Raw genomic sequence first — 15,760 nt, 5'->3', positions numbered from 1 at the left:
TTTGACAGACTCTCCTCTATTGGAATTACTAACATACCTCTTAACTGGTTTCATTCATATCTCTCTGGCCGCACTCAGTTTATTCAGTTAAAATCATTTACCTCTCATTCTGTTCCTGTCACAACAGGTGTGCCCCAGGGCTCTGTTCTAGGGCCCTTATTGTTTATTATTTATCTTCTTCCCCTTGGTTATATTTTCCGTAAACATCATATTAATTTCCACTGCTACGCAGATGATACCCAGCTCTATCTTTCAACTAAACCTAATTCCACACTTCCACCATCTTCCCTTACAAACTGCCTTCTTGACATAAAATCCTGGTTCACATCAAGTTTCCTTAAATTAAATAGTAATAAAACAGAATTGCTTCTTATAGGTACAAAATCAACATTAAACAAAATCCATAATTTCTCTATTCTTATTGATAGCTCCTCCATTTCCCTCCCCTCAGGTTAAGAGTTTGGGTGTCATCTTTGATAGCACCCTCTCCTTCACATCTCATGTTAACAACGTTACCCGGTCTACTTATTATCATCTTCGTAATATCAACCGTTTACGTCCTTTTCTCACGCCGCACTCCACTGCCATTCTTGTTCACAGCTTAGTCACCTCCCGTTTAGATTATTGTAATTCCCTTTTGTTTGGTCTTCCACATAAAACTCTTCATAAACTTCAACTGGTTCAAAACTCGGCAGCTCGTGATCATTACTCGCACCCCTTCTATTTTTCACATCACGCCGATCTTACAACAGCTGCATTGGCTCCCTATTACTTATCGTATCAACTACAAAATACTTCTTTTTACTTTTAAAGCCATTCATAATCTAGCCCCTTCATATCTTTCTGATCTCCTCCATATACCTACACACACGCAGCACTCTAAGATCTTCTTCTTTTATTCATTTTACTGTTCCCCGTGTCCGTCTTGTTACTATGGGGAGTAGAGCTTTCAGTTTCTCTGCTCCTCAGCTCTGGAATTCGCTTCCACCAGACCTCCGTAAAATTGACTCTCTTCCACTTTTCAAATCCAAACTCAAAACTTATCTGTTTAGAATAGCTTATTCCCTTTGACCATAACTGCACTTTTTTAATTGTCTTGTGTCTCATTGCTTTTTAAATTTGTTATTGTTGATGATGATGTAAGGTGACCTTGAGTGTCAAGAAAGGCGCCTATAAATAAAATGTATAATAATAATAATAATAATAAAAGTCCGAGGCCCAGCTTTTTGGGCCTTGGGGAAACGTTGACACAGGTGGACTTGAAGTCGTTTTTAAAGAGACCGAGCTAAAAATTTTAGGGGTTAAATTTGACAAAGAGGGTGGAGGACAGGGAAATTGGACTGACATGCTAGGGAAAGTCAGGCAAAGACTGGGGTTTTGGGGACTAAGACAATTGACTCTAGAAGGAAAGGTTTTAATATTTAAAGCAGTGATTTTACCCTTACTTTTACTTACATGCTCTGTTTTTAGTCCCCCTAGGAGTTTTCTTCTAGACCTGGAGAGGGCAGTGTTTTATTTCTTGTGGGGGTCCAGGTGGGAAAGACTGAAAAGGGAGGTCATCAAGAAAAGACCAGAAAATGGGGGAAAAGGCCTCCCAGACCCCCACCTGTTTTTAGCCAGCCGTTTCACTGCCCTGCATATTGGTTATGCGGTGACCCCATCCACAGAAAATAAGAGTCCCAGTCCCAGGCCTCACACTAGGTGAGGCAAAAGATGTTTGGAAAAATGCTGCCCACCCAACTCTCCAGAATAGGCACAAGGACATGGCGTGGATGGTGGCCCATGAGATCCTCCCGGTCAGGGCGGTGATGCACTCCAGAGGCATGGCCAAGAATCCAGTCTGCCCTCGTCCGGGGTGTAGTGCCCCGGAGACAGTACGACACCTGCTCTGGGAGTGCAGCGCTGCGCGGGACCTGTGGGCCAAGACCGGCCCCCTGTATTTCCCATGCCTGCCAGCGGGTAGGGTCCAGATGGATTACAAGCTCGCCATCCTTGGTGTGGGCCAGGGCTTGAAGGACTGTACAGCAAAAAACTTTACCTCGCTCTGGCTCACTTTCAACTCAATCAAGGATGCCATCTGGACCACAAGAAACCTGCTGGTGGGGAAACACGTTACGGTTCCCCTCCACGCGAGCGAGCAAATGGTAACATCAACGCTGCAGGGGTACCGGCGCTGTTATTCGGACGGGGGCCGGGGTCACACGGAAGAGGTCCCGCCGCCACCGTACTTTGGCCGCCTGTAGATGCACCCTTACCACCACCGGCTACGGGAACAGCAGGCCAGCGGGCAGGAGGAGAGGGATCTCCTCTGAGCACAGAAGCGGCATGCCAAGTGCCTTTCCTGGAGAGTGGGATGATGGCCAATTTGATAGGGACTCATCCCGGTCTTGAACAATAGATGGCATTTTAAATTGGCACCAAGTTGTTTTTATTTATTATTTTTAAAACATTACTTTTAACACACAATTGAAAAATATGGACTTTTAAGCACACAATTGAAAAATATGGACTTTTAAGATTTTTTATGATTTTACTAGTGTCTTAAATTTGTCTTGTTAATTGTCCTTTTTATTTTGCAAATATTATGAAGTGGTGTGTATATGTGTTGTTTTATTGGTTAAAGGAAAATGGTAAGATTGTGTGAAAACATATTTGAAAAGAAAAATTGTGGAAAAAAGAAAAAGAGTGACAATAAAATTTTTTCGAAAGAAAAAATCTGTTCTTATCAGTTTAATATCTGATACGTCCCCTATCCGGGGACCATATATTAAATGGATTTTTGGGCCTGGGAGAGTGCTCCGTCCACTCTACACTGTAAAAACTAAAGGTGCCTCAAATATCCTGTCGGATACTCAAGGAACTTTAAAATGTAATTAAGGTGCCTCAAAGCTCTTTCTCCTATAGTAGGGTTACTGGTTGAACCATTGACTGTCTTTGCGGTTCTTGCAGGAACTTGTGGGATCCTTTAAGCACTTTGTATTCAGTTCTGAGGTTCTGGAGGCTCCTTTTCATTACCATGAGACGTCGAGGTGCTTTGGGGGAAGTTAGAGGTACTCATATTCTATGAAAGGGTTCTTGAAAGACCTGTAACATATACGTGGTTCCTGGAAGATCTCTTTTGTAAAAGCCAGCATCTGGAGGAACCCACAAGTTCTGTGAGGCCACATTAAGATGTACAGCCATTCAGATGTACAGTTTATTTGCCTATTGTTGTTATCATTATTACTGTTGTTCATAATTATTAATGAACACACACAGACAGACACAGAGAGAGAGAGAGAGAGAGAGAGAGAGATTTTGAGATTGTTTACCAGTTAGCCAGAAGACAAGGTTGAGATCAGATCACACATTTTTGTACATTTTTGTTACATTTTTATTGAACAGATTATGGGTAATGCTTTGTGTTCAGGTTTGACTGTACTCATGTAAAACATTACACTTCAAATGCCTAAACATAAAAAGACAAAAAAGCAATAGACATTTTACAACCAAGCAGATTTATAGGCTACTATAGCCTACAGACCTTGCCTAGTGGTACAGCATGTCCACAAAATATGTCACTAATTTAAATAGAATTTTTTTTTCTATTATTTAAAAAATTTCATATTGAAATAAACAGTGCATTATTAAAAGTGAAATTTTGTTTAGTAGGCTACCATGAAATGAAATATAGATTTTACATTTATTTAATAGTAATAATAATAATAATAATAATAATATGCATTTGACCAGAAACAGTACAAATGTGACCCTCAAACGAACAGCTGTAGGCTATATTAAATTGAGTATTTTGTAATTCTGAATTAAATAGCTTTCAGGACTGGCTATTGCTTAAACTGGTCAACAATTAATACAGTGATTTATCTTTATGTTGTTATTGCCATGATGAAACCTATTACAGAATATATATCAGAATATATATAGCCTATATATATCAGAATATATATTTTTAAAGTGTAGTATTATTATAATTATTAATCGGAAGAAAAATACGAAGAAGAAGAAGAAGAAGAAGAAGAAGTGCTCTCGTGCGTTCTGCTCCCGCGCAACGCAAGAAGCGGTGATTTAAAAAAAAACGGCTTCATATGACTTCCCCATTAAAGGTGAGTAAAGTCGCCAAAATTATTATGCAAAATATATACTATGTGTACACACATTGACACACTAACACGCTTAATTGTATGGCTGTTTAAAAATGTACGTTTTAAACTTTTTAACCGCTTATAGCAAAGAACGTATATTGACCATACACATTGACAGTAAGTTAGGCCTATAGCAGAATAGGACTAACTGTTTTAGCTGCGATGCTAACGAAATGTAGCCTAAACGAAATTACTTTGTGGGTCGAAATGAGCACTGTTAAATCACAAACAATGATTTTAGTTTTGTTGTTAACTTTTAGACAATGTAACGTTAGCGCTCTCTTTTTTTATTTAACTAACGTTATTTGTTGTCATTGGCATTTGTGTTAATTCGTTGTTTACACAAACATACACAAATTGGGTTTACATGTTTTAAGGGGACATTCCATGGCCTTACGAAAATTAGCCAAGGATTTATTATAGTAAAAGTGTAGTAAACATTGTTTTCTGTCGGATTGATTAGTATTTGTTTAAACACAGTTGTACTACAAATAGGCGTAACGTTACCATGGTAAAACTATGGTTAGTGTAGCAAAACGATGGTTCATTTGTGGTTACTATGGTATAATAACCATGTTTTTGTTTTATTTGTAGTAAAACCATGGTTAATTTTCGTTAGGGTAGACATAATGATTTTTATACTGTACAAACTGTATACTATTATTTAATATTTACCCTAACCCTTTCCTTTGATCTTTTTCTGTCCTCAGAACATCCAGTATACTTTATTCCTCTGAAATACAGGTTTCACTGAGCTGCAACAAATGTAAGTGTATTTCTGGACTTCAAAATAACTGAAATGGTGCTTGTCAATCAGGTCTTATTCATTAAAACACTAGCAGAAAAATATTTTTTAAATCAGTTTATGAATTAGGGGTCCAAGCACTGAAAGAACAAGTCATTCTGAGCAAACATTAGTTTAATTAAAAAAGAAATTCAGATGTTCAGGAAGCTAACAGCAAATTCTAAACTGTTCTGAATCTTTTGAGCCTAATATCATATTCATGGACTTTGCTATAAAAACCACATAAGATACATTTCAATTGAATCACTGATCGCCCACACGGGCCATTGATGCTTGGACCCCAATGATTGCCGTTTGTGGCTATATTTTTTCTTCATTTATTCTAATCAACATATTAGAATCATTTCTAAAGGATCATGTGCCACTGAAGACTGCAGTAATGATGCTGCAAATTCAGCTTTGACATCACAGGAATAATATATACTTTTAAATATATTGAAGATACAATATGTAAGATTTTTGAAATGAAAACAACATATAATATTGACGTGGACAGAAGAATTTTGACTGGATTTGGGACCACTGCAGAGAAAATACTGACAAAGAAGAGGTGTGGCTAAGGACCTTCTGGCTATGTACACCACGGCACTTCAATCACATGCTGAAGAAGCACACAAAGGTGAATATTTTTTATTGCTTTTATTAGCAATACAAAATTAAGCAATGGTAGTTTATATTAGTAAACTACCATTTTTCCTAGTTATCTCAGTGGCAAAAAAGTGTCCTAATTAATGTGAATTCACCCTATTTGTTTTTTTGTTTTGTTTTTTGTTTGTGAACACTCAGCATAATCATCTATTCAACCAGTAATTTTTTCAACCAGTAATTATTTCAGTAACATTTTTTTTGTTCACAGCAACTACTATATATGATAAAGGGTGTATTCTATAACTATATTTTACATATTTGTATATGTATTGTTAAAATACATTGTGCTCATACTGATCATATATATTGTACTTATTGTAATAATTCTAACCAAAGGTTATTGGAAAAATCACATTTCTTTTTTGGAGCACCGTGGCAGAGAAACATCAGTAACCTTTAAAAAAAAAAGTTTGGTAACACTTTATTTAACAGTGTCCTTGTTACATATGTTACATGTACTTACCATAGTAATAACAGTAAATTATGCATAATTACAAGTAACTAACCCTCAACCAAACCCTAGTCCTACCCTAACCCTATAGTAAGTACATGCAGATGCTTAATATTACTCAGTACTTAAATATATAATTACACTGTAACAATGACACCTTAAAATAAAGTGTAACAAAATGTTTTATAGTTTATTAAACCATTATTTTCTCCATATTTGTAGGACTAATGGTCATTGCAGGAATCCTTCTCTTGCCGTACCTGTTACATGATGATCCTGCTGGACTGTACATGATAAACAAGGTCAGTTTTTATTTATACATGCAAATGTTTTGGGCCATTGACAATTGAAATAATCAGCTTAAAGTTTTGCCAGTATTATGCCAGTTATTGCTAGTGATTTTGTGCATTTAACTACTCCACAACCATAAAAGGACATTGGATATTATGTATATTTTTAACTCTGTGACCAGTTGCATTTGATGTTCCTAATTTTTAAGACACTTTGAATAAATGTTTGTGGAAAATTAATTAATGTAAATGTTTTGTAATAAAAATTTATCTTATCCCTTTTTTTCAACCAACAGCCTCCACAGAACCTCACACCAACAATGGTGATTACAGGAGACCCATTTGGTGAAAGCAGCATTGCGGTTTTTCTTGATGGCGAAGAACTGCTTGCTGATGAACCTGATGACATAACAATGGGTGTAGGCCTTACTATGAGTGCCTACTTTCTGTTCAACATTAAGTACAGGAAACCAACTAAAAGTACACTGACTTTTCTGCAGTATCTGTTGGGCATTCAGAAGGAGAGCATCAAGCTACCTACAGTTGTGTTGAGGCTTATCAATTTCTTAAAATGTCCTGTGTGAATATTCCCAGAGTGAAAATGTTACCATTGACTGCATTGTAAATTGAATTGTAGTCAATTTGAATTTTAGGCTACTGTTTTTGAGGAACCTGAAATATATTCGAAAGTTTTAAGATATTTGAGTCATATTTATATTTTACAGTTTTGTCAAGATTTAAACTCTTAATGTATCACAATATTAACATTATACATGTGCTTCCATGAATTAGATGTTGATACATTTATTTATTGACTATAAGGTGATTATTTATTGAACTTTTTATTTGTATGGATGTTATTGTTGTTTATCAATAAACAATGTTTGTTTTGTATTTGGTTTCAGTTTTTCATTGTGTTTATAAAATAATAATACATGTAAATAAATAAATAAATTTTATTTATTAGTAAAAGAAAGGGAGGGGAGGGTGGGGACAAGAAATAGAATTCAAATTGGGAAATGGTGCCTTGAATCACCAGAGGTGGTTCCTGATCATTCTTAATAAAAGGGTTCCTCAAGAAGCCTTTAAGGTTCCTCAGAGAACCGCCCCTTTTGAAAGGGTGCCTAGAGGATCTACAGACGGTTCCGCCGGTGTGGCAAAGTGAAGAACCCCAAAAGGTTCCTCCAGGCACCTTTTCTTTTTACAGTGTACGTATCGACTTGGTATTGCAGTATTTCCAGGCACGGTGCGCTTCCCTTTCGGGGATCAACATTTGTTATGAAAGACAGAGATCTTTGTTCATTAATTCAATAAGCGTCTGAGAGCGGGCAAATAAGGAATCTTTACTTTAGCTCTTGTTCAGGTGTGTGATTGCGTGTCCGTGAACGAAACGCCGACTCGTCGGCCGAAAGCGAATGGTATAGTGCTGTTGTCGTTCACTCCTGAGACCACAAACTGTCACAAGGCAGAGAACTAATACACAGACTTGGTAGCAATAAAAGTTGGGGTTTAAAGTTTGTGTACACGCCTGTTTAATTGCAAAGCGCATTCATGCACTAGGAGTTGTGGATGATTTGTTTGTGTTGACCGTTCAGTGTAAGAGAAAAGCGAGATTAGCCTGAATTATTAAAAGTACAGAGCCAAAGTTAAACTTTGGACCCAATGGATCCGAAAAAGAAAAGAAAAGAAAAGAAAAAAAGCCACGATTTGCGTTCATAAGAGAATAAAAAGGTCTGTCTGGCCCCCGCGTTTGATTAGCTACTCTGAAACAAGAGACTTCAGCGTCCTTCACTGAGACATAGAAACAAAGCTAGGTGTGGTGTCAGCGTTGGTTGGGCACACATTGACAATGCATACACATTGTTCCCTTTTACACGAAAAGCCAATGTGTAATATAACATTGCGAAGGGCACACAAAAACATAGCAGAAGAAAACATAAATCCCAAATGTTCAAATGTGAGTAGAAAGATCAGTTTGGCCTCCACACGGGGTTTCGGCCAACGGCACTCCAGCGGCCTTCGAGCTGAGAGAAAGACATCAATAAAGTATCATTTGATCGTTTTTGGTGGGAACAATGCTTTGCTTGTTACGCTGAAAAGTGTTGCACGCTGATATTGCATCGTGGAGTGGCATGGTCCATTTTGTTTGGTCCCGCACTGGTCAAACCGTCCATGTCTACTTGATAGTTTGTGACCTTTGACGCTCTCACCATGACCTCATCTCGCTTTTCCGTTTCCGGCCGTCCTCTCACAGAGTGATTACGGCATCGCTTCTCGGCCTTTTGGCTAAGATCAAGTGTAGTATCTGTTCTTATCAGTTTAATATCTGATACGTCCCCTATCCGGGGACCATATATTAAATGGATTTTTGGGCCTGGGAGATGGAAGAGGGGCTTGCTCCGTCCACTCTACGTATCGACTTGGTATTGCAGTATTTCCAGGCACGGTGCGCTTCCCTTTCGGGGATCAACATTTGTTATGAAAGACAGAGATCTTTGTTCATTAATTCAATAAGCGTCTGAGAGCGGGCAAATAAGGAATCTTTACTTTAGCTCTTGTTCAGGTGTGTGATTGCGTGTCCGTGAACGAAACGCCGACTCGTCGGCCGAAAGCGAATGGTATAGTGCTGTTGTCGTTCACTCCTGAGACCACAAACTGTCACAAGGCAGAGAACTAATACACAGACTTGGTAGCAATAAAAGTTGGGGTTTAAAGTTTGTGTACACGCCTGTTTAATTGCAAAGCGCATTCATGCACTAGGAGTTGTGGATGATTTGTTTGTGTTGACCGTTCAGTGTAAGAGAAAAGCGAGATTAGCCTGAATTATTAAAAGTACAGAGCCAAAGTTAAACTTTAGACCCAATGGATCCGAAAAAAAAAAGAAAAGGAAAAAAGCCACGATTTGCGTTCATAAGAGAATAAAAAGGTCTGTCTGGCCGCCGCGTTTGATTATCTATTCTGAAACAAGAGACTTCAGCGTTGTAAGCCCGTTTATCGGTCCAATGACGGTCTCCAATAATACGGGTGAAGGTCTCTGCGCGTTACAATCTTTCTTGTACGCAACACAACAATATTAAATGAAATACATTTTCTCTTATGTATTATCTCGTTATTTCATCTGACTCCATAAATGAAAAAGGTTTTTAATGATATCTGAGTATCATTAAAAGTGAGCGAATGTTTGATTATTCCTTTAACTCCTTTAATTATATTTTACCCGTTTAGATTAAGAAACTATGTCGCTTTGAGGTCCTCGCGTGTTTTTCTCAACACCGCGGGTCTCACGATCACAAGCGGCCAGTATTGGATCATCAAACAGAGGTAATTGCTATATACCTGAGATCGGTCACGTTCACGTATACACAATCAAAGATACTTCAGTATAGCCCCATGGAATTGCATACACTTGAATGTAACTTAACGTTTTCTTCAGTAGAGGTCACAGCCACTATTACAGATGTAAGTTGACCAACATAACTTCTCTTATAATAGCTTTGGATTGGCCATGCGTGGTTTCCCACGTACACTTATCTGGAGAAACATCAAATTAAAACAGAGGTAAGACACCCAGATTTAGATTGGTCAGGCAGCGTTTGCTGCTCTAAACGGAAATTCCCTTTTGTCTTTGCAAACCAAGTACACTTGAATCAATGCCAAATATTAGTCGTCACTAATCTGACGCAGACTTGCGTGTAACATACGAATCGTTTAATCTGTTTGGGAAACACAATGTCAGAGTCAGTCAGAATAAAATCAAATGTTGACAATTTATTGACCAGGTAACATAATCAATTCATCAATTCCAATTAGACATTGATAAGTCAAAGTTAGACATTTTATCAAAACATAAGAAATACGAATTGCAATCACCTGAAATAAACTACAAACAGTAAACTGTTTGGGATCGTCTGATTACAGAGAGCCCTGAGCAATGTGTCGCCTCTCCTTAAATACCCAGATAATTCAACATGCTTACCAAATGGTGGTGTCTGTCATTATAATTAGATTTTGGTCCCCTGTTGAGGGGTTCCTGTAGATTAACATACAGGAGGTATGGAGGATCTGGGGAGGGCACACCTTTAAGGGGCACACCAAATTTCACATATTTTATAACTTCTTTTAGCTTTTCATTATGGCTGGGAGGATGAGACCAGTTTACCAGACGCACTGAGAGACTTTAAATGATACCAAACATGTTATAGTTACTTTTTGTACACACTTCACATTGCATAGGTTTTTAGTGAGCTTTAAGTGAGGAGGAGGAGTAAGATGAAGATACTTTAGAAGGGAGGTGTTAGCTGCACAGTATGTTGCATCTCGGATGTTGCTGTTACATCTGCGAGAGAGAGTTCAGATGTTAATTCTCATGAGAGCCTTTTGTTTTCTCGAGGAGTAGCCCAGACTCACTGGCACCCGCCTTACAGCGTCCTTCACTGAGACATAGAAACAAAGCTAGGTGTGGTGTCAGCGTTGGTTGGGCACACATTGACAATGCATACACATTGTTCCCTTTACACTGAAAAGCCAATGTGTAATATAACATTGCGAAGGGCACACAAAAATATAGCATAAGAAAACATACATCCCAAATGTTCAAATGTGAGTAGAAAGATCAGTTTGGCCTCCACACGGGGTTTCGGCCAACGGCACTCCAGCGGCCTTCGAGCTGAGAGAAAGACATCAATAAAGTATCATTTGATCGTTTTTTGGTGGGAACAATGCTTTGCTTGTTACGCTGAAAAGTGTTGCGCGCTAATATTGCATCGTGGAGTGGCATGGTCCATTTTGTTTGGTCCCGCACTGGTCAAACCGTCCATGTCTACTTGATAGTTTGTGACCTTTGACGCTCTCACCATGACCTCATCTCGCTTTTCCGTTTCCGGCCGTCCTCTCACAGAGTGATTACGGCATCGCTTCTCGGCCTTTTGGCTAAGATCAAGTGTAGTATCTGTTCTTATCAGTGAACATAGTGAAAAGTAACAAAATGGCCGTCCCACAGATTGAGCAAACGGGAGAACAAAGGGAGGAGGCGGTCCCTGAAGTTTTGGCGGGAAATTCAAATTCCCAGCCAGCTTCAGGGATGGGGCAAAGAGGAGGAAGTGGGGCGGCAACAGGGGCAGAGTCAAACATTTTATTTGAACAGGGGGAGGAAGTCACCTCCCAAAGAAAAGTAGATGTAGAGGAGGGAGAGGATGAAACAACTTCCTCTTTAATCACCGTGCCTGAGGCGAGTTTGGAGTCCAGTAGGAGTGAAACGGATTACGCACTTCCGAATGCTCAGGTGCAGAAAAGCCCTGCGGGATCTCCTCTGGCTAAAACAGAGGAGAAAAAGCAGAGGGCAACTCATCAGCCAGAGAGTTCCTTTATGGAAGAGCTGGACCGTATGTGGCCCCAAGAATCCCCAAATGAGGTCTCATTTTTGCACCTAAAGCTAAGAACATCATCGCCAAAGGAGCCGCAAGAGAGTCCCTCTGCGGCTCTGCAGGCATTAAACATCTGCCCTCCTGACCCCAACATCATGGGTATAAAGGAGGAGCAGGTATCACAGGAAATTTTATGATTTTAACTGAAACCTGTAGTCTTTAAATGCATTTTTAAAGAGTTAAATGTCATGCCTTTTTAACCATACTGCTCATGACCCTCACTATCTCTACTCTTAATGTAAGAAGTGTGAGGTCCACCATGCGAGCACAGAGTGTGTTATCCTTTTTAAAGTCTTGTAAGTCAGATGTGTTTTTATTGCAAGAGTGTGCTCTGCCTTTTTTAACAAATTATAGGAAGTGGGAGGAGATGTGGACTCCAGGTCCCTCACTATGGAGTGGATCCAACCAAAACAAATGTGACGGTGTTGTCATTTTAATAAATAATCCCAACATTGTGGTGAAGGGTAGCACTGTGGTTAGGGATGGGCGGGCAATTTTAGCAAACATGACTTTTTTGGACAAGGATTTTAACATTTTAAATGTGTATGGTTTTACTGATAAAAATGAAAGGTATGAGCTTTTAGAAGACCTGCAGCCCCACATGTTAGGTAGGGTTCCCCTAGTAGTGGCAGGGGATTTTAACTGTGTTTTAACGCAGAAAGACAGAAAGAGGGTTGGAGAGGATTTTAAGGCTGACAAGACTTCTGTTTTATTGCAGGGTTTAGTCAAAGATTTTAAGCTAGTTGACTGTTTTAAAAAAATGCATCAAGGAGAGGAGGGCTTCACCTGGTTTAGTGGTGATGGGGCCAGAGCCTCTCGAATCGACTATGTTTTTACAAGGGACTGCCCGCCATCCGATGCAACATTGACCCCCCTCTTTTTTTCCGACCACTTGATGCTGTCTTGCACCCTTGCACTCCCCACCGGTGTGACTGTAGGGGGAGGGCTGTGGAGGCTGAACTGCTCCTTGTTGGAAGATGAGGAAGTAGTTGGAGAATATAGGGAGCAGTTCAGCCAATGGCAGACCCTCCAAGACTTTTATGATTCACGAGCACAGTGGTGGGAGATGGTAAAGGCCAGGACAAGACAGTTTTTAGAAAGGTAGGGAAAAATAAGAAAAATAGAGGGAAAAGGCACATGATGGGGCTGCAAAAAGACTACAGAGATATTTTAACCTTTTAAATAACGGTTTGGATTTTAGTGATGATATAAAAAAATAAAAAAGGAAATGTCAGTTTTAAGTGAAAAACGAAGCAAAGGTGTCATTTTAAGAAGCAGAGAAAGAGACATTGAAGAAGGCGAAAAGTGCACCAGGTATTTCTTTAAAAAAATTATCACACGGGAGGGGTAATAACATCTTTAAAAACTGGAGGGAGGGAAGTGCACACAACAAAAGAAGTTTTAAGTGGGGTCACAAAATACTATGAAGATTTGTATTGTAAAAAAGAGTAGATAATGACACTTTAAGGGAAGTTTTAGCGTTTTTAGAGAAAAATGTCAATGGCAAAGGTGTTTTTTTATCCCAGGATTTTAACATTTTAGAAATTCATAAGGCTCTTAAAAGTTTTAAAAGGGAAGTCCCCAGGAATGGATGGACTCCCCTAGAGTTTTATGTGACTTTTTGGGATATTTTAGCACATGAATTATTGACCGTTTTTAAAGAATTTGAGACTTTGACCAGACTTCCCGACAGCTTTAGAATAGGGACAGTTTCACTGTTGTACAAAAAGGGAGACAAGACTGACCTAAAGAACTGGCGACCGATTACGCTTTTAAATTTTGACTGTAAGCTTTTTAGTAAGATTTTAGCCACACGTATGTCGACTGTTTGCGAGGACGTAATCCACCCGGATCAAGCTTGTGCTGTGCCAGGGAGGAAGATCACGGACAGCCTAGTACTGATTAGAGATGCCATCTGTTATGCGAGGGACAGAAATTTTCGGCTAGTAGTCTTCAATTTAGATTTTGAAAAAGCATTTGATCGTGTCTCGCACCAGTACTTGTTTCACGTACTGACAAAAATGGGTTTTCCAGGGAGGTTCATAGCCTGGGTGGGACTGCTGTACAATGACATAGTCAGCAAAATTCTTGTAAATGGGCACTTAACCAAAACAATAAATATCTGTAGTGGTGTCCATCAGGGATGCCCTTTATCTCCACTCCTTTATGTGGCGTGTATTGAGCCACTGGCACAGATCTTGAGAAAGGATAAATGATTAAAGGACTATACGTTCCGGGGACTGGTGGATTGACGGCGACCTGTGTTCTGTACATGGACGACGTGACCCTTTTAGCGACAGATTTTTTATCAGTAAGAAGAGCAATGGATGTGACAGACTGGTACGGTCGGGCCTCGGGCGCCAAGCTCAACAGAAGTAAGTCCGAGGCCCAGTTTTTCGGGCCGTGGGGAAACGTGGACACAGGTGGACTTGAAGTCGTTTTTAAAGAGACCGATCTAAAAATTTTAGGGGTTAAATTCGACAATGAGGGTGGAGGACGGGGAAATTGGACTGACATGATAGGGAAAGTCAGGCAAAGACTGGGGTTTTGGGGACTAAGACGATTGACTCTAGAAGGAAAGGTTTTAATATTTAAAGCAGTGATTTTACCCTTACTTTTACTTACATGCTCTGTTTTTAGTCCCCTAGGAGTTTTCTTCTAGACCTGGAGAGGGCAGTGTTTTATTTCTTGTGGGGGTCCAGGTGGGAAAGACTGAAAAGGGAGGTCATCAAGAAAAGACCAGAAAATTGGGGAAAAGGCCTCCCAGACCCCCACCTGTTTTTAGCCAGCCGCTTCACTGCCCTGCATATTGGTTATGCGGTGACCCCATCCACAGAAAATAAGACTGCAGCCATGGCCCGCTTTTGGATGGGGTCTTACCTGAGAGCTTTAAAGATTTAAAAAAAAGATTTGACAACCCCAGTGGCTTTTAATCTTCCAAAAGAATATGATTTTATCAAGAAGTTTTTGAAAAGAAATTGTTTAGAGTCGCAAGATGTCACCCTTTTAACCAACCACAAATCTCTTGTCTCTTTTGTGCAGGACCGGGAAACAGTGAGTCCAGTCCCAAGCCTCACACTAGGTGAGGCTGAAATACGCTTGGAAAAATGCTGCCCACCCAACTCTCCAGAATAGGCACAAGGACATGGCGTGGATGGTGGCCCATGAGATCCTCCCGGTCAGGGCGGTGATGCACTCCAGAGGCATGTCCAAGAATCCAGTCTGCCCTCGTCCAGGGTGCAGTGCCCCGGAGACAGTACGACACCTACTCTGGGAGTGCAGCTGCTGCTGGGACCTGTGGGCCAAGACCGGCCCCCTGTATTTCCCGTGCCTGCCAGTGGGTAGGGGCCAGATGGATTACAAGCTCGCCATCCTTGGTGTGGGCCAGGGCTTGAAGGACTGTACTGCAAAAAACTTTACCTCGCTATGGCTCACTTTCAACTCAATCAAGGATGCCATCTGGACCACAAGAAACCTGCTGGTGGGGAAACACGTTACGGTTCCCCTCCAAGCGTGCGAGCAAATGGTAACATCAATGCTGCAGGGGTACCGGGCGCTGTTATTCGGACGGGGGGCCGGGGTCACACGGAAGAGGTCCCGGCCGCCACCGTACTTTGGCCGCCTGTAGATGCACCCTTACCACCACCGGCTACGGGAACAGCAGGCCAACGGGCAGGAGGAGAGGGGATCTCCTCTGAGCACAGAAGCGGCAGGCCAAGTGCCTTTCCTGGAGAGTGGGATGATGGCCAATTTGATAGGGACTCATCCCGGTCTTGAACAATAGATGGCTTTTTAAATTGGCACCAAGTTCCCAGCAAACATGCGACGTCAGATAGACGTTCATATCGTGTCTGTATAACGTCTGTCAGTTCAGACCCACTTTTGTATGTCAGTGGACGTGCAAAACAGGTTAAAAATCTGAACGTCTGACTAGGGACATCTATGGAACGTTAGTGGACGTGCAAAACTAGTTCAATATCTGGACGTCTGACTAGGACTAT

General features: G+C 40.4%; 1 non-coding gene and 2 pseudogenes across 1 annotated transcript; all 3 read left to right on the top strand.

Moving 5' to 3' along the window:
- Nucleotides 1-2,696: 2,696 nt before the first annotated feature.
- Nucleotides 2,697-2,826, top strand: LOC127637841 (uncharacterized; annotated as a pseudogene).
- Nucleotides 2,827-8,602: 5,776 nt separating this feature from the next.
- LOC127637869 (U2 spliceosomal RNA) lies at nt 8,603-8,793 on the top strand. The gene has a single exon (XR_007969806.1). It is a non-coding gene; the product is annotated as a U2 spliceosomal RNA (small nuclear RNA).
- A 2,452-nt stretch (nt 8,794-11,245) lies between these two features.
- Nucleotides 11,246-11,338, top strand: LOC127637838 (uncharacterized; annotated as a pseudogene).
- Nucleotides 11,339-15,760: the final 4,422 nt, after the last annotated feature.

The sequence above is a fragment of the Xyrauchen texanus genome, chromosome 45, assembly GCF_025860055.1.
Source record: "Xyrauchen texanus isolate HMW12.3.18 chromosome 45, RBS_HiC_50CHRs, whole genome shotgun sequence".
NCBI lineage: Eukaryota > Metazoa > Chordata > Actinopteri > Cypriniformes > Catostomidae > Xyrauchen > Xyrauchen texanus.
This window is presented reverse-complemented; position numbering and strand designations above follow the sequence as displayed.